The 25,971-nt window shown below is 41.1% G+C and overlaps 1 pseudogene; it reads right to left on the bottom strand.

The window, feature by feature from the left end:
* LOC117445217 (BMP/retinoic acid-inducible neural-specific protein 3-like) overlaps positions 1-7,966 on the bottom strand; it is a 69,128-nt pseudogene extending 61,162 nt beyond the window's left edge.
* Between the last annotated feature and the right edge of the window lie 18,005 nt (positions 7,967-25,971).

Raw genomic sequence — 25,971 nt, 5'->3', positions numbered from 1 at the left:
CCAATTTTGTATTACGCTGAAGTACTGCACAGTGTTGGAAAATAAAACTAAAAGGGTGGGTTTTGTTAAAAAAAGCAATTGCTTTATTGATTTGTAGCTCCAATGAATATCACAACACTTCTGATAATAGAAAGCAAGGGCATGTTGTGGAGAGAGAGAGAGAGAGAGAGATAGATAGAGAGAGAGAGGATGATTTGCAGGAGGGTTTGATGACATGAAGACTGCCGATCCCTTTTGTACTGCTATTTGTCATAAACATGTTGACAAGAGATTCCTCTTTACACAGAGAACAAGGAATGCCTGGAATCACATTGTGTACATAATGAGGCATGCACATACTGTTAATACACGCTGTGCACACACTCAACCTCATCTCACACACACACACACACACACACACACACACACACACACACACACACACACACACACACACACACACACACACACACACACACACACACACACACACACACACACACACACACACACACACACACACACACACACACACCCCAAAAGAGCCACCAGCTACGCTAAATCCAGAGCTCCTCGTGACACAAATGCTTTCTGTCAATGCCATGCCTGGTATGGGCTCTTTAGAATTATAATTACTGTAACTGCACATAATGCGTAAACACACACACTTGCAAAAGCGGCATTTTTTCTCTCACATAGGTCTTTAATGTTACAACAAATAAACGGCTAATGCGATAATTTTTTTTCTAATCTGTGTATGCTGCATGTGGTGACAATATGTTTTAAAGGTGCAGTGAATAAAAAAATGTCATTGGATAGGTAATGGACTTTAACACGGTTTCATCCTCCGATTCTATTCTATAAGAGACGGCAATATCTGCAAAATGCAAGTTGCTACTTTATACAGGTACTTTTGTACTAGAGAGTCAGGCCCTTTTTTGCTTCATGCGCCACTGAGCAACTTTCATAGGGATAACCGGGGTCCCGCCTCAATGCTGTATCCAGTTCTCTTTAGACTTTGATACATTGCATACGTCATTGACGCTTAATGGTGCCTAATGTGTCAGTATTACGACGCTGACTGCCAAAATGTAGTGCACTGGGAGTTAGAATTATTGGTCTTACTTGCACTGAGAATATATCCTTCTATTGACCACTCAAGACATCAGTTTAAATAATGGTAATTGAATATCCAAGACTTGTTTTGATGATATAGTGAGACCTTTAGGGGACAAAATAACTTGCAACTACTAAATCGGGTATGCAATTTCTGCCCCAATGATCATGGCTCAAACTTTATGCAGTCACTCTTTCATAAAAGCCATTTTCATGGACCTCTGGCCCCGATAACTCCCCCATCACACACTTGTCAGAAGCCATAAGCTCTGCGCTGGGTGAAGCCCTAGTCACTGCCATCGCTGCTGCTGGTGATCAAACGAAGAAGAGTGCTCAGCTTCTGTCCTGGAGACATATTCAACCTCCGAGTTGAGGACGTGAAACGTGTCTCTAACACAACAATGTCATTGAACAAGGCATGCATGAGAGAAAACTGCAGTTCGATAAGAACTCATTATACAGTTCTGCTCTCTCTGGCTCTGTTCCATCATGTGTTTACAACAAATCTTTGCCATAATCATTTCCAGGCACTCATATATCGATCATGAACAAACAAGAATATTGCAATGAGGATCATCATCATCCACCTGCATTTGCATTCTACATTGTGTGCAACAAGGTCATATTTGATTTGGTTACGTATGCCAGGGAAGTGGAGGGGCACAGGGGAAGAGCTGCAATGTGTTCTGCATTTAAAAGGAACATAGCACCAACAATAAATGAAGTGTGAAATGAACTAACGTCTATTGGCTAATTGTCTATTGTAATTATACCAATGCAGGAAAGTCTTATTGATGCATACAAAAGAAGAGTTGCCTTTCTTTTTATCTCATTATCCTCAAATTGCTTGGAATAATCTATGTTTGTGATTGTGGGACAAGGAACACAGTCTTGGAAGAAGTGCTGCATTGTTATACTGCCACATATCTGTGCATCTGACTTATATGTTTAAATACACAAGCAATAACTGTAAGTGTCTTTTTACACTATTAACAAGCAATTTAAAAAGGCACTTTTGCATCCCTCAATACAAATTGTCTTTGTTTACTATCGGAAGTTGACCCCTCCAATGTCAGAGGGACAGATGCACGTCAAAATTATTGGGAGTCGCCCCAACACAATCTCCAAACTGAACACCTCAATAGTTTTATCATTGCCTTCTGGAGTGTTGATCTGGAGTCCTAACTGTGTGTCGGGGCTCTCCAAAACCATTAAAAGAAAAAAGAAAAAAATGTGCCTTGTTAAGGAAGTTCACCTTGCTTAGGAGCACAACTTGTTCACGATAAGGAAAATATAATGGGGGTGCTATAAAGATAACAATGTTATCTTTCATAAAAATAGGGATTATAACTCTCAGCACGTAAAAGTCTTGCTGACCATAGCTGACCTTTTTGATAGGAGGTTTTGTGATGCAATTCCAGCAATAGCCCTGCATTCGGGGACAACAGCTATTGTCATGGACACTTAAGGTCTGCTTAAACTGAAACAAAAGGCACATTTGATCTAAGACTGTATTTTACAAATATAAAAAGAAATACTTTTCCTCTTGCCTTTTGAGCTATTCATCTATCTAGCTTTACCACCGACTGTTAATCACTAATCAGTGTACCTTTAAACTGCATGCTGCGATATAACAGTATATGCAAATGTGACAAAATATTTCCTTGTGATATTATACATGTATACTACATTTACAAATGTTATATGAATTGAAAAGGCTCTGAGCTGTACATCTGTCTTAATAGGGCATACTTCCCTGTGCACCTACTTTATTATTTACTACAATTTGTGTTTCATCCCTGCACATTGTGATATAATATTCTTTAATTATCCCTTTTCAATTCTGGTTATTGCTGCCTACACGCCATGCAGTTGTACAACCATGTATTCCATCCAATTGTATAATCTATTTAAAATGTGTGTTCTCGTTTAAAGCATTTAAAACAAAACAAAAGCAAACCATACATATGAAGCACATAAAGCACAACACTCCCTCTGAATCTTAATGACATGATTAAACACTGCAGCACACACATTGTTACATTATACCATGGCAATGCGTTCTTTCTACAAACGTTTTTGCATTCTATTTTCTCTACAAACATGTGTGCATATAATGAAACACTAATCCCTCCATAATTACATTGGAACGTCTCCTTACTTCACATAAAGTCAATTTAATAGCCAGTGGGTTGACAGGAGAAAAGATAGGAGAAAACACGGGAGATGAGGCGTGATATAAAAGTTATGGCCCATGAAGAAGAAGAAAGGAGGAGCTGACATTTTGACTAATATGCTACTTTCTATGGATATGGCTCGACTACTAGAAACCATGCAGCCAGGACTTCTCACATTCACAGGAATTACTTTTCATCAGCACAAGCTTCTATACTATAAAATCAAATATGCTTTTGTTCATTACACACCCATTTCCACCTCTGCACAAACTGCACGAATATGTCTTTAATTGGAAGTCATGCTTTCATTGTGAAAAAGCACAGCAGTCAATGAAGAAATTCCGCTAATTGCTTTAATTGTGTATTTTTCAAATATACCCAGGTGTATCTGTTGGGTGAGTGAACACAGCAGACAGCATTCATTATACAATTAAAGCCACAACGCTTATAAGAGATTTGCCAGCCCCACTAGAAGAATACAAAGAATAACATAAATGAACAGATGTGTTTTAAAAACAGCCATTTTCACATCCTTTTTCCTGCGATTACAGCTAAAGTAATAATGCTAAGTGCCTCCTGTTCCTGTTTTTCCACTGCCTTTGAAGCCGATACATCTATGAATTCATTGTTCTCATCTCCTTCAGTCTCTAAAGATGTGTTTATGCTATAAATTATGCTGTGACAGAAAGCTGTAGCTCTTTAAGCTTTTAACCCTCCGGTTATCCTCAGATTTACTTTACACCCTTTATCCTCTGGGGTCAATTTGACCCAGTAGTTTAAAACTCAAGACAATGATCATATTCCAAATGTTAACCAACATGTATGTCTCTGGTGCTTTAGGTATCTTAGTTGAAACAAAGTTACATACTATCAAGAAACAGCTGCGGGTAAAATGTACCCGTTGGCGGTTCTAGTGTTACATGTCATGTTTGAATTAGAATTATAAATGGCTACAAGCTGTACTGGTGCAGTGGCTGGCCAGCAGGGGGGGTAAAGCTCTAGTTCCTCTCATGTCCCCTTCCTCTGTACTAAAACTCCTCCGGTCCTCCCTCTCATCCCCAACTCCCTCTCCCCTGCCTCCTGACTGGAAAAGGCCAACTGAGCTCTGGAGAATATTTATGAGCGAGGGAGAGCAATTGGTTTGAGATCATTCGACAAGGGAGGGAGTGAGGGTGGGGGATGGCAAAAGGGAGGCAGGGGAAAAGAGAGAAAATAAAGATAGATAGACATGGAGATAAAAGCAGAGGCAGGGGTTGGATTTTAATCATTTAGTTTAAACCTATTTTAACCCAGTTGTTAATTAGAATGGATAATCTATGATATGTTACCATCTCAGTATGTGGTTGCATACATGAACTTATAGGAGCCTTTTCTACAGCTGCATTGAGGAAAAGAAAATGGTGAAACTGCTCCTCAGTTCTATAAGAGACCAGTTTGGGTTTCAGATTAAAATTACAACAAGTAGAAGTGACGATTCAAGAGCCAATAAGAAAGCTTTGACTGACCCATAAAGGAAACGTAATGTGTCGGCAAGAATCAAACCCCTGTTGTTGATCAATACGAATGACTCAGAGATGACTTTGCCTAGATTCTTCTGGCTTTTTGGGAGCAACAGAAATAGAAAACTGTTCAGCCCGTTGCATTTCGGAGGCACTTCTGATCTTTTCAGTTCTCAGATAACTGGCATCCTTGATATCTCAGCGATTGATGAAAGTGCTTCGGTTGCACGATATTTAAAGCTTGAAAGGACTTGTTTTTCAAAGCAAGGGAAGCTAAATGATGGTGCAGGAACATTGTTCCACTTTTAGAAATGGTGATAATATTCCTCCTCACTTGAGTTACTATTGGGTTCTTGTTCTAATTGGTCAGCCTAGTTCTCTTAACAGGAAACCGAAAAGGCCACTGTAGCTCAAGGGGAAAGGAGGGTTGCACACTTGTCAAGATTGCATTTCTGATTGGCTCATCGAGGTCAGTACTGTAGGTTACAGACTGCTTAAATAAATGTATAGTTTGGAAAGTAGTCAGAACAAATCGGTGTGAGTGAAACTGTGAACGCAAATATCTGTTAGATTTGCATGCCAAGGGTGGAGACAGGAAGTCAAAAACACCTAAGGCGAGAAAAGAAGGTAGAAGGACCAGCAGAGAGGCAGCAAAGGGAGCAAGTGATGGATGCGGGGGAGCCAACAGCGCTACATTCTATATCTTTGCCTGGTATTGTCACTCCTGTCAGCTGCTAAATGCCAGTGTCACTCAAACCTCTGTTCAGCTGGCATCGGCCCCTCCACTTCACGGCTGCTGACGCTCCCCAAGCATCGCTATCATCAACGGGTATCACAACACTTACCTGGCACAACAAACAGCCACAGATACAGACACTCAAGTATGCATCCTTTTGGGCTGCTCTACATAATATATTTTTTTTTCACTAGATAAGAGACATTTCTCAACCTCTGGAGGACCATGAGACTGGAGTGAAAATAAACCAAAAATATATCTCACACACACACACACACAGAATGTTGTCCCTACAGTAATATACTTTGTGTGGGTCATGCTGCCTTAATCAGACACTTAGCCAAAGGCATACATTATTTCATCAGTCTGAATGTCAGTGTTAAGATTAAATGCTAAAGAAAAGACAAAAAAAAAACAGTGGAATATACCCGCACAAACACACACCCAAGCTCGCATACACACAGACACATATTTACAATTGTGAAAAGCCTGCTGGGTACAGTTAATGTGTACAGCTGTTAAACTGTGGTTTGTGAATTGATGGAATTGCAATAAACATTCTTTCTTTTGAGGTATATTTGAAACGGCATAGATGTTCTTTTTTATATCTACATGACATCCAAGTTGCTAACTTGCCTGTGAATGTATAGGTGGGAGTTTGCATCTTGAAATGCTGTCCCTTAATCCTGTAATTTCTATCTAAATAGAAGAACTGAAGAAAAATATCTTGGTATGGAGCTTTCAAACAATCCCCCTTCAGCTCCTAAGCAACACACCCACTACACTTCACATCACACACTTCTGAAGCCAACCTTTCTTCCCACTGTCACACATCAACTGGCTCAGTCAGATATCTGTTATGTCCCGCTGCTTTGCCCAAACCCTCCTGCGGTATCTCCGCTTGAATTTAAACTGATATGCAGCATTCGGAGGTTTTGTATCGTACTCAAAGCATATGTCTCTGCTGCCGACAAAAAAAGGAAGCAGTCGCACCCAGTAGTACATGCAGAGCTTTGTATGCAAAACTCCACTAAGTAATTGTCTCAAAGCTTCATCCCACAGCGTGCCACCCACTTAATCTGCATATGTTATACTAAAAAAGTGCGATGTGACTTTTCTGAAATCCCTTTTTTTTCCACGAAGTAAGACCAAAAAAAGGCTTTTGGTCCATTTCACAAAAAAGCATCTCAGCTTTGCAGACAGTCATCCCTGACCCTTATAATCACAGTTCCTCACCTGTATATCTTGTACTTGGTGTTGAATCCTTGCTGGTAGCGCTCTGTGAAATCAACAAACTCCTGGGAGTGGTGAAAGGGTCCCTTGTCTGACAGGAGCCAGCCCAGTCGCCCACCTGAGCCCCCGAAGCCAGCCCCTGCATGGTCCGCTGCCCCGGCCCCTACTGTCACCCAGCTCTGGAGCAGGCTTAGTGTTAACCACGTCCATAGAAACATGAGGGCCGTCAGTCTAGTGGAGATGCACGGGCCACTCATGCTGCTTCCCCCGGCCCCGGTGACTCGTCATTCTCCCTGCACTCTGGATGAGTCCTGCTGGGAAGGGAGGAAGGAGAGGAAGAGTGAGAGGAGTTGAAGCAGGGCATGAGACAGAACAATAAGGTTGTAATTTCGTTTTGGGCGTGTGTGGCATGAAGATGAACTGAGAGGAATGATTTTCTTCTGCATGGCTGAGTCAGAAATCATTTAAAAAGGTCTCCATTTCTAAATGTTGGACATTTTAATGTAGTCTGTCTCGGCTACAATTAAAAGCAAATGCAATTTTAAACTCTTGTAGGCCTACCTCAACATTTTAAATTGAAGAAAATATTCCAGAAGAGAGAAAATAATGACCTTGTTGTTAGATTATGCTGATTTGTTACCTTTTTCTGTAAATGGTGTGGTCCCTGGTTAGTCTCCTCAACATCCCCTGATAGGACCGTGAAGTTGGGTTCGGTTCCTCACCAAAACACGACGACATTGGGAAAGGACTTTTTTTTAGGTGAGGATTATCGCCGAAATGCAAACAGACTCACACTTATGAGCAGCCGAACTTGAGCTAAACAGAATATGACATCCAACCTTCCGAGAGTGCACTCTTCTCCTCTTTCTCACAGTGGCATATTTCCAAGCGGAGACGCGATGCGCAGTAGTTTCTGTAGGTCCAATCCAACGGAATGAGTCGCAGCGGACCCTTCGGCTTCCAGAGCGCGCAGGTGAAACCTTCCAAGTGGACAAATGATTTTAACAGTGCAGTATGTATTGGAATTCGGTGCATGTGCAGGGGCCAAAGGACCAACCGCACATGAGAAGCGTCGCTGGGTGCTGCCTTCTAACTCATTGTTGATCCTTATTGGAGAGTCGCGCACAGGGCGCATGCAGGGAGCACGGAGACCCGCTGATGCTGCTGACGGTGCCTGGACTCCCAGCGCACTGAATGTGTGAATGGATATCGCGGCACTCTCTCCCTCCCCCTGTACCATACCCCCGCATTTTAATGTATTCCAGTACACTCGAGCACACTCCCGGTTGGCTGAGGCGTAACTGAAGGAAGTGAGAGTGGGAGGTGTTCATGTTCAGAAGAAGAGGGGGGGGGATGAGGCAATGGTCAGAGGGGGCCGACGTGAAGAAGTTACCTGCTGTTGAGATTAAAATAAATGAAAGACAGGAAAACCGGAAAGAGGTCATTTACAGTATTATTATTTTTATTTCAAGAAAATAGATGCGAAAAAATGCAAAATCTATTCTCTAATTTAATAAAAAGAAAAATGTATTATAAAAAGACACTATATAATATGGAAAGTTAAGTTGTTCAAAGAACCAGGAGAGGTGTAATTTGATTAAATGCATTAATATTCCAGGACTCTGCCAGATGTAGAGCCAATTACTAATTGTAGATTGTTTAAATGGATTTAATTTGGTCTCAATCAAAAGTTTGAGCCATCTGAATAATGACTTTAATGATGGCCGTGGTGATGGTGATGCTAAATAGGATGATGATGACGATTCTGTGGAAGCAGAGGGTGTTTTCAGCCCCCTGCAGTTACTCTTGTTATCTCCATTGCCCTCATCCTCCTTCTCCTTCTCTTCCTGCAGAATAATCATCACTTTTACCATCAGTAAACTTAATTAGATCTGCTCTATCCCCGCTCTATCCGCGCGCCTGAGTCGGACACAGCGTGGATCAGAGAGGCAGAGAGCAGGGAGGGATATGTGCTGCCTTTCAGCTGTCATGCAGACGTTCAAAGCTGGGGTTTATACAGGGATTGGATTAGAGAAATGAACACCATTGAGTCGCGAGATTCACTGGGTCCCAAACTCAAAGAGAAACTGAAATCCCGTGGCATTGGGACTTTCACATTCTGGGTGAAAGAATGAGTTGATTTGTCACGGTTTCATCATCACGTCTTGGGATTTGGTGGCTTTTCCTTCTGACCCTGCCTTGAAGCCATACAGACTTGTAAAGGACAACTACCTAATAGGAAGAGACATTCTATGGTCTATAGCAGTGGTACTCAACCTTGTCCTAATCAGGAGCCACATTGACGAAAACATATTTTTGCAAGAGCCACAATCCAAAAACGCTCCTTTCCTCCCTGAAACCATTATGCATTTGAGAATATGGATAATAGTAATATGTTACTAAGGAATGAAAAGCATAATGTACAGTGCAATAACTGTGATTTATTATTTTCACTGCAACCACAAAACACACATTGCTGACTGCCCATAACAACAGATAACAGACAGCATGTTTACTGATCATCACAGGATGCCTCTGTCGCTCTTTCACTCGTATTAGTGTGGAATACGTTTTTTTTAGCAGTTCGGTTCTGTTTGAGTTTCGCCAGCTTTTCCGCCCTCAACTCTCCACCTTTCGGAAAGTCGGTACTGAACTTCGGGTGTTTTGTGTCGTGATGGCGCTGCAAATTGGACCTTTTAAATTGTGAAATGACTTGTCACAAAGCAGGCAGATGCATTTTCCCGTGGAGACGAAGAAAAACTCGAGTTCCCAGTCCTCTTTAAATGTTCGATATTCCTCTTCATATTTTCGTTTCCTATATTCCTTTACCATTTTTGCATAGTGCTGTAAGCTAGTTTTCCCAGTGTGACGGAGCAATTATCTCGCGCACCTGCAATCAGAGCGCGAAACCTGAAATAATTTAGAGCGCGAAACCTGAAATAATTTGTGATTGGTTGTTCAGAGGGATGGGGGGGGCGGCTTAATAGACTGATGTGTGTGATGACTGGTGTGTGACTTGTGAGTGATAATGAAATGTTGATGAATTCTGCTGACAATGTTTTTTTTTTTTTTTTTTTTTAAGTGGGACTTAAAAGAGCCGCAACTAGTCTTAAAGGAGCCGCATGCGGCTCGCGAGCCGCGGGTTGAGTATCGCTGGTCTATAGTGTTTTTTTGCATGAGGAATTTTTCTCCGCTTTTTATGTTGCAATATAACTGACCATTATAAGTTTGCCTGCAAACACATAGTGAATAAAATATAATTCAGCATCATGGCTCATTACTTTCATGGATTGACATTGCATTTTAGGCAATTTTTTGAATGTTGTTTTCATGTGTCAGAGCCCCAAAACTCAAATGAGCAGAGTGGAAACAAGTCCCTGCAGCACATATTTACCGGCTTAAATAAATCATTCATCAATTTGTGTGCGTTTGTGTGTGCGAGATGAGATGAGTTTCCACTATGTGATGCGGTCGCAAACAACTGTGCTTGTTTATTTAGTTTTAGGAGTGTCATTCAAGGCAACATAATCGATTGCCAAATGATGCAAAACAAAGATCTCAATAGAGACCAGATTTAAACCGGCACTTCACAAGAAAAAAAAGATTAAAGTGAATGTTCCAGCAAAGGGCTCATTATCGCTCCAGAATGGTAGAAGAAATGTGTAGGTCACAGTGGCTGAGCAGTGACCTGCAGTATAACAAGGGTTCATCTTAAGCTCTTTGAGGCCCAGTAACCAAAGATTTCAAATGTGGAACCTTGGCAACCGCATTCAGTAGAGGTCTGGAAATGTGCAAACCAAGAAATGCAACTTGGAATTGAATGCGAGTACTATCCAGCAATGGACCCCATAAATGATCATACATTAGTTATTGTCCTTAAATAGATTTGTGCAGCCATTATTAGTGAACAGAAAATGTATGCTCACTAACCCCTGCAATAACATAATATGCATTTCCCACTTGGGGGCAGCTGAAACAAGTTATGAATGTAATCATCTACATATTATGATTGAAGCTTAATGTTAGTCCAATACCACTATCTATTCAGCCCTGTTTGTCTTCTCTACAGTACTAATTTATGAAGGAAACATCTTGCTCTTTTGATGCCAAATGTTCAACAGCAAGTCACTAACTGTGTCTGTCTGCAGTTTGGTGATGAGCCACATGGTTCACAAACCCAGTATCATTGTTATGATGGCCCACCCTTCTGTTTCTCGGTGCGATGCACCAGGTTTTTAATTAAATCCTATCTGTGTTAACACAAGATGCTCAGAGCAAGTTCCCCAGAGTTTAGAAGTCGTAGTTTAAAAAGCACAAAAGTTGACGTTGGAACACACTGGATGGTACGATCAACAAACCTTCTCCGTAGTAACCCATGGGTTAAATACGGAGCCCAAAACACTTCCATTGGGAGAAAAATGCTGTTTCAAAAACGATGCAAATAAAACAGCACAAATTGAGGAAACATGAAGCTTTTACTAAAATGTCTCAAGTCTCCAACTGTTACCACCACAGGAAACTAAACTAAAATCTATGTTTTGATTGCATTATTCCTACTGCCAATATTACACATATGCTGTAAGCTAGCTAGCTAACAACCTAGTAATTTCAAATATACTGTCAAAACACATACAATTATGAAACAGACTAATAACTCTGTGAGAGCAACAGATATGTATCAGGTACAGCTAAAGTACATGGCTTCATATGATAAATGCAATGTAACACACAAGAACATCTATAGTTCAACTAGCCACTGTGTCCATGTTTAAGTCATCATCAAAGGCTCTACCAGCAATTGTTGGGTTATGGGACAGCAAGCCAAAGGGAAAAACCCTGGTCAGCTAATCCACCACAGATACAGAAACATTCACATTCCTACTGTATTCACACACGCTATCGTCCACCTGACTGGAACCATTTTAAAGAAACAGGAAAAACCATCATGCAACTCTTAGCAGACAGGATAGAGATGTGTACTCTAATAAGAATTATTATTTTTGTTAAGCAACACTGTGTACAACTGATCCTCCGGGCAGTCCAACAATTATTACGCACTGCATAATAATAACAACCTGCAAATGTTTTTTATGTTGGCACACAGACCTCGGGCTGAGCTCTCGTCTCTGCGTGAGTGTGTGTAACCGTCGCAGAGAGGACTGAGGCAGTTGCATTTACTCAGCACTGAGACAGATAGTCATTAGGGGAGGTAAACATTCACTTAAGCTTGGGCGTGCTCATTGACGCCACTCAAGGGTCTTTGTGTGGACTGATCAGGGAACTGAGTGAAGCTGAGGTTTTAATTATCCTGAAAACCTGACAGCCTTTGTCAGTGCTTTGTCACAGCAGTGTTGGCTTTACTCATTCTCTCATCTTGAATTACTGGACGGGAGTAATCCAGAGTTTGCTTGACACATTAAGGTGCTAGATGAAATATGCGCCTCGTCGTATTCCGTGCAGATGCGTTTCTGCTCAGAAAATAAAGCTTCAAAGTTATCCACCTACAGGCTTTGACAGATAAAGTGTCTTCTTTGTTCAGATAAGTAGTACTAAGTTGTGGAGCAGAATGCCAGCTAACTGATTTTTTAAATGATAAATTGCTATCAGACAATTGTGAAAAATGAAACTCATCCTTACTTAATGTTGTCCAGAGTACAGATGTCAGCGCGGCCAGAGGCATGCATAATGTGGTGATTAAAAGAGCCAATTGCCTGACAGCGCTTTAATCAGTATCTGCATTACTTATTGCTCATCTGGGTCACCCAACTCGCCATTAATCAATTTAAGAAAACGCTGAGGTTCTTTTTAGACTTGAGTAGGATTGCACACGTTTTTCTTTGTTTGAGTACAATAAATACGGTTTCTAATTAACTGTCTGGTGCACTGTGAAAACTTGTGTTGTTCTTTGACTGTACGAGTCATCATTGTGTTGCGCACACAGAGAAGAGTCAATAGATAAATCAGGGCTGCAAGGCTGTTTCAGGGATTAACAGCTGATGTTTCAAGGTTTTAGGGTATGCTTTTCATCAACGGGGCCCTATTATGCTCATTTTCAGATTCATGTTTGTATTTTGTGCCCCTAATGTGACATGTTCAAAAAGTGCTTAATTTTTGTATAAAGCACTTTGGACCCTCTGCCTAAAACCAGAGCCAAGTGTGTTCTGATTGGTCAAATGGCCGGCTCTGTAGTGATTGACAAACTACTCAGAGATGTCCCGCTCTATACATATACTTATAACGCTAGCCAATTGGAGTGCAAAACGTTACATAGGGATGTCACTATGTTATGGAAGTAAAGAAAGGAGTCCAATTGGGCCTTTTTTCCCTGTAGTTATATTCTTCTTCCTGCCAACAAGCAGATTTGTTCATGTAAGTTTAGGGGCATGTGTTTTATTTTGACTAGTAGTTAATTATTTCTGAGGTTGTGGATGTGTGAAAAATCTGCCACTTGAGTTGTGAGGAGAAAGCGTTGATTAAGCTGCGTGAAAATACATAAATAACAGAAATATCTGCACATTCCAATCTCACCTGTCATCAGCCCATATGAAAACAGATGTTTGAAGACACCGTGTTAACCCCGTTATACAGAAATATATGCAATATGTGTTCACATGACCGTATTGACAATATGTAAATCTATAAATGTAGTGTATGTTGCAAAATAACACATTCTTGTTGTATGATAATTTGTTGAAGTCTTGTTTCTTCAAATTTGTTTTCAAGCCGGTCTCCTATACAAAATAGCAAATGTCTTTCAGAGGGAATGGAATTGCCTACTGAATAAGGTTTACTTTTCCATTATAGGCAGCATTGCTTATATAACATATATTTGCTCTTGCATCTCAGCTATATAAGACTGCATTGAGTTTTCTCAAGAGAGAACATTTCTAATATTAACCCTGCAATATTCAAAGCATGCAAGAACACTGTCTCGTACAATACATAAATATGTGTTTTGGAAGAAATCAATGCATAGGTTTTGCATTTTAAGTCTTTATTTATGATACATTTTAAGCTATATCTTATATCTATATCTTCTCATGTACACATTTGAGGTATGTTCTTTTAAAGATTCTTATGTATTTCGTTGTCATTGGTTTTCATTTGTGTCGTGCAAAAATGCATGCCGTAGATGTGACATACCAATTGGTGCAAATATAGTATACTGGAATAAAAAGGAAGTCTGAGAGAGAGGAAAGAAAATTAATAAAATGTGTCAGTCTAAGCACATTCCTCTCCTTACTGCCTCCCCAGATGCTCAGCCTCTCCCTGTTGTTGCTCCTCTCATTGAATGATTCTGACATTAACATATTCAGTCAGGAATGCAGTGACAGACGTTGTGTTTGTGTGCGCTCGTGCATGCGTGTGTGTCTATGCTATGATAGGGGGCCCTTGTCAAATTGTTCCTCTTTGTTAAGGCTCATAGACTTTTTCACATCATCAGGGAGTTGGGTTCATTTGCAGGAGCACAATTGTTATTTGCAAATGTGGCCACTTCACTTGGAAAACCATTAACTTCAGAGATTGAAATATATACACGTGTATAAATGGTACAAATTATTTCATTTTATAGATGGAGACAACAGTGGTCTAACAAGTGCAAACTCCAACATGTATATTCTTGTCCATAATATACTTCATGTCACTGGTTGTGGGTGTAATAGTGAGTCAGGTATTCACTAAATCTTCCAGATTGTTGAAACAATGTTGCATCACCCTTTTACAGTGCGCATAAAGACAATGTAAGATTCTGAGAATACTACGACGGTACTTTATCCAGAACATATTTTTTAATTACTAGTAATCATCAAATAACTATCACAAAATACATATAGTAAAAGTATTGTCTAATTTAATAAGTTAGTAAACCCCGTAATGTCTGCTTTGGAGGAATGGATAAAAGTCTGACAACCCTCTTTACACAATCTTTATCCTGCCATGACTCCAGCATTAGTAAGTAATTGTTTATATTTGCTGACTCACAAGTCTGTCTTATGTAATCCATTTGTTGTTTATTCTTTTTTATTAAATTGTTATGTTTGATTGTTTATGTGTGAAGTGCTGCTCTGCTCTTAATAATGTTTGCACATAATTGAGCTTGGGATTTTATCAACACAGTCCTTCTTGTAAATGATTGAGATGCTTTTAAACAGTTGTGTAATTTAGTCATCGGCGGATTTTTGTCTCAGGGAAATGCCATTGGAATAATAAACATTCGGAGATTAAGTATAGATAAGTGAAAAGGTACAGTAAAATATGCAAACCAAAATGACTCCTATTCAATGCTTTCAAAAAAATGTACTGTTTACTATCTAAAGTATGCCTTTACTGTAGTGTATATAAAATAAACAGAAGAAAATGGTTACTTATCTCCCTAAATTATACCATTGCTAACGTTTTTAGCTTCACAACCAGTTAAAATGTTGACTAGCATGGCTGAATGTTGTTAAGGGTCTCATAAAACATGGTAAGAATGCTTATCTGACCATGCAGAGTGCTTGGCCTGCACTACCCGTTGTATAAACTTTGTAAAGTTTTCCTCCCTGTTCTGTTTTACCCTTTTAGTTATTCTCCTTTTAGGCTGGTCTGCATTTGCAGGGGGGGTGGGTTGGGGGTCAAGGACAATTCATTCCCTCCTGGGGAAAGAAAAGCAAACAATTCACCAGTGATAGAGAGACTTTTTACCGAAAAAAAACAGACTCTGCCTGTGCGGCTGGCTGCTGATAAATGACCTCAGCTAACAGCCTCCAGAGTTGTGCAGCGTCCAGCTAAAATACCCAAGAGTTCTGCTCCAATCCTCTCCGTCCAGCAAACATATTCTATACAAGCCTGATTGGATTGTTATTGCTCACCCATTGTGAGTATAACTGCCATAAAGCCCCTGTCACACTGTCCCGAAATTGACACCCGATGGACACACGAATATGGAATTGTGAATTTCGCACGAAGATGGCCCCGAACAACACACGAAGGCAACATTTACATTACATTTAAGACATACAACTGCAATGAAATTACCAAAAACAATTATGTTACTGTACTGATATCTTCAGACTTTGTTCTTTACTTTATCCGTTTTTATATGTAGAAAATATTACGTTTTCTCCGTAATGTTGTTTCCATAGAAACAACAACTTCCTGTCAACTCTCCTTCAAAATAATATATTATATCCTTTTTAGTTTCACAGAACACAAATTGGGTTATTTACATAATATGTTTACATGATTTTGTTGTGCAATAAAACAACCCGATGGACACACGATAAAGGAAATGTTCAAATTCGGCTGTGATCGTGGCAACATCGGGCCATTCGTGAGGGCATCTTAAGCCATCGTATGATCGCTGGTGGAGTTTGTCAGGCTCCGGCAGCAACTTCGTGAGCGGTGGCAAAATCTTTGGCATGCCAAAAAATAGCCGAAGGACCTTGCGAAGGTTCATTTTCGTGTTGAATTCGTGTGTCAATTTTGCCCTTCGTAAGGCCATCGTGAGGCCATCTTGTTATCATCGGGCATTCGCCCCGATCAGAGTGAGGGTGAATGCACCGATGATAACACGAAGATGACACGATTTGACAAGATGCCCTCACGAGTGCCTTACAAAGTTGCTGCTCACGAAGTTGCTGCCGGAGCCTGAGAAACTCCACCGGCAGTCATACGATGGCTTAGATGCCCTCACGAATGGCCCGATGTTGCTACGACCACAGCCAAATTTGAACATTTCCTTTATCGTGTGTCCATCGGGTGTCAATTTCGGGACAGTGTGAAAGGGGCTTTAGAGTTTGCAAATGGCTTCGTACAATCAGTCCGTTTCGCAGTCTGGTAAAAAATTCAACAGTGCATTTAAGACATGATTTGCTCCCATTTTTACTTTTTTAATCAGACTAATGTCTTTCTGGAAATGTTTCTAAATGTGTACCCCTACTATTGTATATTTGGAAACAATTTCCGGGCATTGAATTGAAATTTCCAATATAGCTTCCATCAGTCTTAAACCGAGATTCAATTACATTTTTGAAAGCACCTTATATTCACATTTGCTTGGAAAATGGCTTGCGTAAATAACTAATTATCCAAATTGTTGTCAATGTACTTTATGTCAATCAACTAATTATTTCATCCTACACTTAAAAAATAAAGTATCAAGGCAACAATCATTGTTACAATATATCAATCGTGGATCAAATGACTTCATGTAATGTTATCTCTTATCTCGATGTACACACAAATGTATCACCAGCTCTGTAGTTCCTATCTACAGCGCGTTGTAGCCTCTTGTAGCTCTTTTTGGTTTTGATTTTACACCACAAAGCAATGTTTTTACATCTTGTGAAAGCTACAAGCCTCACAACCAACCATTTTACTAGATTGAGTGCACGTAATCTTGTTAAAATTAGTGATTGTTGTGGAAGGCTGTGTGTGTTGTGGAAGGCTGTGTGTGTGTGCAACCCAGTCTCACGGCATTTCGTGTTCACCAACACGATTTTTAATCTATTGATTCGTGTTCACCAACACGATTTGCCCCTTTTTTTCGTGTTGCACAGCACGATTTTAAAAGCAATGTATTTCTACTGCCTGCAGCACGTCTTTTTCTCCGGTCGGGTCGTGGGAGACCGGAAGCTGTGTGGTTCATAAAAACATGTTCTTACTCAATATCAAGCCACAATTATTGCTTTTATTTGAAATCGTATAATTTCGGACTTTTGTTGCCGTCTGTGAGGAAAATAAATGGGGCTCAGACAATAAATGGGGCTCAGAGCCTCAGAATACGGAAATCTGTATTTTTAAATATTTGTTTCCTTCTAATTCGTTATTCTTTTCAAAATAACACACTGTTATTTACTCACCAATAACACACAATTATCCTTGCTTTTATTTATTGGTTTAATTCCATAATCTCAGGCTTTTTTTGGCGTCCGTCAGGAACTGAATTTCAAAATAAAAATAACCGGAAACAGACGTAGGCCTATAAGGGACATTTCGAGCATCATATCGATTGTCAACATTTCTGAGTTTAGGATGGCCGAAGACACTACACTACCCATAATCCCCAGCTATCGTTTAGGACTACAGTCCCCGTAAGGTTACGCAGAGCGTCAAACAGCTGTGTGAAATGGAACGAAACCACGCCAGACTATCCAAAACTGGAATCGAACGCCCCCCCAGAACTACACATGCTGGCTATTGTGTTTCGCAAAATGTTCTATGGGACGTCTCTACTGAACGTTTTCGTTTTTCCCACAATTAGAAGTTGCCAGTATTAAACACATTGGTGTTATCAAATGTAAAACATATAATTAATAAATGGGTGAAAATCGCTTGTGTCCATAATGCGCAGCAATGCAACAGCTCATTGTTACTTTGTAATTCTACTCCACGACAATTCAGAGGTTAACCTGGTATTTTTACTCCACTGCATTTATTTGAGTTACTTTTCAGATTCTGATTAATTATGTGAAATATAAACAACCCTTAAATCAGACTTTAGTTACACGTGACCTGAGTAAAATTCAAGTAAGGTGATTGTCAAGTGCCAACAATCAGAAGAGATATTTGATAGTTGGTGCTTGAGAAGACTAAACATGTATCTGCAATTGACATGAATGGAAACGAGTAATAAAGTATATTCATTACTCGTTATTCTCTAATAATAGTTAATTATGTATATTATGGCTATTTTGCACATCCCTTTCAAGATTTTCAAAGGTTTATTGACATATCATATACACAACTACGGTGTAGTTATGCAATGAATGAAACACTTGGGTCACAGGTTCCTCAACAGTGCATTACAAGACATATATCAATATGTGTGTACCTCCACCATTAAACATATTTATATTCTGCACATTTCTTATTCTATCTACATACATAAGAGTATAATTCATATGTATAATATCAGTTAAAATAAGTGCTTCAACATAGTTAACATTGCAGGAAAGCAATATATTTATTTATTTATCCTTTATTTATCCAGGAATGTCCCATTGAGATACAAGATCTCTTCTTCCAGGGAGTCCTGACCAACACGGCACACAACAAGTTTCAACATAAAACAAAGGCATTAAACAAAAAAAACATACAATTCAAATATAAATCCAGAAGGCCATGTGTGCAGTGGCAAGAAGCATAATCACATCAGCAATAGCATCAGGTAAAACAGTTACATGTTTCATGAAGGGCTAATCGTAGCATACCTTTAAAAGCATTTACAGTAGGAAGTGCCTCTAGACAAAGTTTTACTTGCAGCGTATTCCATAAAAAGGGAGCATAGTGGGAGAATGCAGCTTTACCAAGCTCTGACTGCATCAAAGGAACATTTAAAAGCATCCCATTTGCTGCTCGTCTAGTATTAAAAAAGCAAGTATAAAATGACAGAAGTCTGGAGATATATAAGGGCAGCTTACCTAGCAATGACTTAAGGATAAAAATCAACATGTGTGATTGTCTTCTTTGGTACAGAGAGGACCATCCTAAGGACTGATACAAAGTGCAGTGGTGGGTGCGAGAGCCTGCACCCGTTACAAAACGTATAGCAGTATGGTACGCAGAGTCCAGCTTTTTAAGCAGGGAGGAAGAAGCATGCATATAGATCACATCGCCATAGTCTAATACAGACAGAAAGGAACTCTGCACAATTCTCTTCCTGGCTTCAGAAGAATATAGTAGAATATATTAGACGTTAAGTACTTTGTCAGGCTTAATATTTATCTGTAGATAGATACCCCCAAAGTTTTTTTCTTATTTAAAAGAAGACCTTAATCTGTTATTTAATGTTTAAATAAAGGTTAATTCGTTTTTATGTTTTGCACCTCCTCCTATTAATATCTTTGTACATCCTGCACTAAACTGTTTTATTGTAGAGATCACTTATAGTATCTTCTTGATTTTTTATATTTTATATTTCTATCACTTCACACTCGGTTGCGAACCGATCCAGTGAGTGCTGAAGGTCGCAGACCGATGAAGAAATCAGAACCACATCATCTGCAAAAAGCAGTGGTGCAATCCTTAGTCCACCGAACTGCAGACCCCCCCCCCCACGACTACGCCTCGAAATCCGATCCATGTATATTACAAACAGGATTGGTGACAAAGCGCAGCCCTGGCGGAGGCCAACCCTCACCGGAAATGGGTCCGACTTACTGCCGAGGACCCGGACACAGCTCTCGCTTTGGGAGTACAGAGATTGGATGGCCCTGAGTAGAGACCCCCTCACCCCATACTCCCGCAGCACCTCCCACAGTAACTCCCTGGGAACCCGGTCATACGCCTTCTCCAAGTCTACAAAACACATGTAGACCGGATAAGCGTACTCCCAGGCCCCCTCCAGGATCCTTGCGAGAGTAAAAAGCTGATCCGTCGTTCCACGACCAGGACGGAATCCGCATTGTTCCTCCTCAATCTGAGGTTCGACAATCGGCCTGACCCTCCTTTCGAGTACCTTGGAGTAAACTTTCCCGGGGAGGCTGAGAAGTGTGATGCCTCTGTAATTGGCACACACCCTCTGATCCCCCTTTTTGAAAAGGGGGACCACCACCCCGGTCTGCCACTCCTTCGGTACCGTTTCCGACTTCCACGCAACGTTGATGAGACGTGTCAACCATGACAGTCCCTCAACACCCAGAGCCTTCAGCATTTCCGGGCGGATCTCATCCACCCCCGGGGCTTTGCCACTGTGGAGTTGTTTGACGACCTCAGTGACCTCCCCCCGGGAGATTGGCGTTGATCCCCCGTCATACTCCAGCTCTGCCTCTAACATAGAGGGCGGAGTTGTCGGGTTCAGGAGTTCCTCAAAGTGTTCCTTCCAACGTCCCAACACTCCATCAGTTGAGGTCAACAACGTCCCATCCTTACTGTACACAGCTTGGATGGTTCCCTGCTTCCCCCTCCTGAGGTGTCGGACAGTTTTCCAGAACAACTTTGGTGCCGCCCGAAAGTCCTTCTCCATGTCTTCTCCGAACTTCTCCCACACCCGCTGCTTTGCCTTGGCCACGGATGAGGCTGCTGCCCTTCGGGCCTGTCGGTACCTTGCAACTGCTTCGGGAGTTACCCGGGATAACAAATCCCTGAAGGCCTCCTTCTTCAGTCGGACGGCTTCCCTGACCACCGGTGTCCACCAGGAGGTTCGAGGGTTACCGCCCCTTGAGGCACCTAAGACCTTGAGACCACAGCTCCCCACCGCGGCTTCGGCAATAGAGGCTTTGAACACCGACCACTCTGGTTCAATGTCCCCAACCTCCACAGGAATGCCCGAAAAGCTCCGCCGGAGGTGTGAGTTGAAGGCCTCCTGAACTTGGGCCTCCTCCAGACGTTCCCAGTTCACCCGAACTACACGTTTGGGCTTACCAGGTCTATCCAGAGGCTTCCCCCGCCACTCGACCCAACTCACCACCAGATGGTGATCAGTTGACAACTCCGCCCCTCTCTTTACCCGAGTGTCCAAAACATACGGCCTCAGGTCCGATGATACGATAACGAAATCGATCATGGACCTTCTGCCTAGGGTGCTCTGGTACCACGTACACTTATGAGCATCCTTATGTTCGAACATGGTGTTTGTTATGGCCAATCCATGACTAGCACAGAAGTCCAGTAACAAACCACCACTCCGGTTCAGATCAGGGGGGCCGTTCCTCCCAATCACGCCCCTCCAAGTGTCTCCATCATTGCCCACATGTGCGTTGAAGTCTCCCAGCAAGACTAAGGAGTCCCCTTCAGGAGCCCCATACAGGACTCTTTCCAGGGTCTCCAAGAAGGCCGAATACTCTGAACTGCTGTTGGGTGCATAAGCACACACAACAGTCAGAGTTTTCCCCCCCATAACCCGCAGGCGTAGGGAGGCGACCCTCTCGTCCACTGGGGTAAACTCCAACAACGAAGCACCTAACCGGGGACTTGTGAGTATCCCCACACCCGCCCGGCGCCTCACACCTTGAGCAACTCCGGAGAAGAATAGAGTCCAACCCCTATCCAGAAGTAAGGTTCCAGAGCCGACGCTGTGCGTAGAGGTGAACCCAACCAGATCCAACTGGTACCGCTCCACCTCCCGCACAAGCTCCGGCTCCTTCCCCCCCAGAGAGGTGACGTTCCACGTCCCCAAAGCCAGCTTCTGCCGCCCGGGTCTGGTCCGTCGAGACCCTCCGCTTTCACTGCCACCCGTCTGGCAGCGCACCCGACCGAGTGTGAAGTGGCTGGGATGAGGATCAGCACCTCCAAATCTGAGGCCATGGTTCTCAGCAGGAAACCGATGGACTGTCCACTCCAAGTAGGGAATGAGTCCTTACCCCAAGTGAAGGAGTTCAAGTATCTCTGGGTCTTGTTCTCGAGTGAGGGATCAATGGAGCGTGAGATGGGCCGGAGAATCGGAGCAGCGGGAGCGGTATTGCAGTCGCTTTACCGCACCGTTGTGACGAAAAGGGAGCTGAGCCGGAAGGCAAAGCTCTCTACCGGGCCATTTTCGTTCCTACCCTCACCTATGGTCATGAAGGATGGGTCATGACCAAAAGAACGAGATCGCGGATACAAGCGGCCGAGATGGGTTTCCTCCGCCGGGTGGCTGGTGTCTCCCTTAGAGATAAGGTGAGAAGTTCGGTCATCAGGGAGGGACTCGGAGTTGAGCCGCTCCTCCTTCGCGTCGAAAGAAGCCAGTTGAGGTGGTTCGGGCACCTAGTTAGGATGCCACCTGGGCGCCTCCCTAGGGAGGTGTTCCAGGCACGTCCAGCTGGGAAGAGACCAAGGGGTAGACCTAGGACCAGGTGGAGGGATTATATCTCTTCGCTGGCCTGGGAGCGCCTTGGGATCCCCCAGTCAGAGCTGGTTGATGTCGCCAGGGAAAAGAAAGTTTGGGGCTCTCTGCTGGAACTGCTACCCCCGCGACCCGACCACGGATAAGCGGGAGAAGATGGATGGATGGATATTTCTATCACAGACCTTCTACTTTCCCCCTATGAAAGTATGTACTTTTCATATTTTTATTCAAATATTCAAATAATATTTGATGAAAAAAATATTAAGAGTACATTATTGTTTTTATGTGTTATTATAACACATAAAAACAATAATTCAATAACATGCTTTAACCACTAGGTGGTGCACACAAGGTACACACAGCCATAATAACTTTGTATTATTAGTGTAGGACACGTTTTATTCATGCTTTCACATCATTTTACAGCATATTGCTATACTATTTCAGACTCAGTATTTACATTCTTACATTCAAAGAAAATCAGTAATATCTTTAAAAACTACAGTCCTTTTATATCAGCTGTGCACCGTTATGGTGTAAATATAACCTATCTGTGAATTAGATCAAATGTAAAAGTCAGCCGAATTAGTGTTGATACTGCAAGGAGACGTATTGTGTGAAGAGAAATTGAAGATGTTGTTTAATTGTTGAATATATTTATGATCCACGTCAAGTATTCCGTTTCGGCGGCATTTTCTCAGTTTTTCCAAAGGTCTTCTCATCAGGGCTCTATAAATAAAGAACTACGGCAGATCTGTAATATCAACCCAGTCTCACAAAAAAACGTGTAATAACTACGTTGGTCCACAACGTAGGACGTAGTATTTCTACAAAAACGCCTCTGAAATTGTAAGATCCCTACGTTTTTGTTCACCATTCATTCCAATGGCTGGCGTCTATGTCACGTGATCTTCAAATTTCTCCCTGCAGAAAAAAAAAACGTTTTATTCTCGGTGTAAAATGCCTATTTAAAGTTACTTTGGCCATTAAAATGCATTTCGATGTCATTTGATGCGAGAAATATGAGTTGTTATTTCAGATTATGTGTACAGTGGATGTACATGATCTTTAGTTTGCTAGTTATTACGAAGATTACTTCAGGAAATGGTGTCTATACAACGTTTTCATTGTTACCAAGGTGGTTGCTAGGGACGCTGCTATCGATATTATTTCTGTTATGTTGTGTAACTGTTTAATGGTGTTATCTTTATTGTTACCCCATTCCCCGTCAAAGTATAGTGTTGTTCCACAGCGCAAACGTATTAGTTTAACAAAATCCGCATCTAAAATGGTGCAGAAACGTTATTTTCCCCTGTGCAATTCCAGTCTCACATCTCACATCACATCATCATTAACAAATACCGGAAACAGACCGAAAACACTTTATTCCGAGTGTGCTTGCTTTTCTCTTTGAAAGTCATCACATAACGGCATTGTAATACACGGTTCGGCTGCATTACATATTACATATCTGCCGTAGTTCTGTATTTATAGAGCCCTGATGAGAAGACTTCTAGACAAACATGAGGAACTGAACACGTGACGTGGATCATAAATATATCAGCCATTAAACAACATCTTACATTTCTTTTCACACAATACGGCTCCTTGCAGTATCAACACTAATTCGGCTGACTTTTATATTTGATCCAATTGGTAGAGAGGCTGTATTTATACCATAAAGGTGCACAGCTGATATAAAGGGACACCTAGTGGTTAAAGCATGTTATTGAATTTCATTATTTTTATTATTAGATATTAATAGAATCCCTATAAAGTATGTTCATTACTCGTTATTCTCTACTAATAGTTAATTAAAGACTGTATATAATGACTATTTTGCACATCCCTTTCAAGATTTCAAGATTTTCTAAGGTTTATTGACATATCATATTCACAAACGGTGTAGTTATGCAATGAATGTAAAACTTTGTGTATACCTCCAGCAATGTTAACTATGTTGACGCACTTATTTTAACTGATATTATACATATGTATTATACTCTTATAAGATGTATGTAGATAGTATAAGAAATGTGCAGAATATGATAATTTAATGGTGGAGGTACACAAATATTGAAATATGTCTTGTGATGCACTGTTGAGGAACCTGTGACCAAAGTTTTTCATCTCCGGCCTTGTCAGGTATTGACAAATCAATAAATAAAGAACACATAATTATTAAATATAAAACACAGAATTTGTGTGATTATACTAAATGATTTTCAAATAAACACCACTGCATATTTACAACTATACACATGCTGATGTAATGCAAATGTTTCCAACTTGGGATCAATAAAGTACATCTTATCTTAAGATGATTGATGGCTATGCCATATTTGCACAATTTGCCTCTGAACCTTGACAAGTGCATGTTTCAGGCTCATCAATGGACAACAGGAGGGGTCACAAACATAAGACCAGCTGTTAAAATAAAGCTCTTCTGACCTTAGCTGTCGTGTGGGTATATATTAATGCTGCCCATTATGGGCACAAGCAATTTTCACCCATTTATTAATTATATGTTTTAAATGTGAGTGTTTCCTATACCCTAAACCTCCAGGGATGTACACAGTTTAATACTGGCAACTTCTTATTATGGGAAATATGAAAACGTCTTTTAAAACTACAACTCCCAGTAGAGACGTGCCATAGATAGAGAACATGTTGCGAAACACAATAGCCAGCATGTGTAGTTCTGGGCAGAGCTATTTAATAGAAGAGTTACGACACCGGAAGTCCAAAAACGGTTATCGTCACGTGGTTCATGTAGACGAGGGATCGTTCCCCGGAAGTTCATGGCGGGCAATGTGAATGCATTGATAACAGGAGATAGAACTACGATTTTTGGTAATTATTAGTGAATAAAGGTTTTGATTTGCAATATTTATACAACAAATCGATATGTGTATGTATTTACATCAATATGTTTTCAAAAATAAAATCGAATTTGCTAATATTAAGTGATAATATTAGGATTAGTGTGAACAACTAGTTTACATGTTACTAACAGTGCCTTGGTTAAAGAGCCTGTTGCTGTTTATTTATAGCTTTGAATTCTTTCAAACCAATATTATCTTCTTAAACTTGTATGGTAGTCAGGAGGATCACTTTCTAATGTTTATTGATACATTTAGAGGGAGGGGATCTAAAGTAATGCTTTAAAATTCAGATTGGATTCATTTCTACCATTTTCTTAAATTCATGGTAGTTTCAGTAATCCCCTGGTAATTGAGGACACAAGTTATCTAAATGACTAATGTCGTCTTTATGGCTTTCAGAAAGGACAGGAGACCGACAGGATATGATGATGATGTTAAATGTGTTGCTTTAGGAACATCCATTGCAAATACATGGAATTGAATAAACATAGAAGAGCATATCATGCAGTTTGTCGGGGCCTTTTCCTCCGTGTTGTCCTGGTTTGCTGTGCTGCCTCCTAGTCGCCACCATGGTTTGCTGTGCTGCCTCCTAGTCGCC

This window comes from Pseudochaenichthys georgianus, chromosome 4, assembly GCF_902827115.2.
Source record: "Pseudochaenichthys georgianus chromosome 4, fPseGeo1.2, whole genome shotgun sequence".
Lineage (NCBI taxonomy): Eukaryota > Metazoa > Chordata > Actinopteri > Perciformes > Channichthyidae > Pseudochaenichthys > Pseudochaenichthys georgianus.
This window is presented reverse-complemented; position numbering and strand designations above follow the sequence as displayed.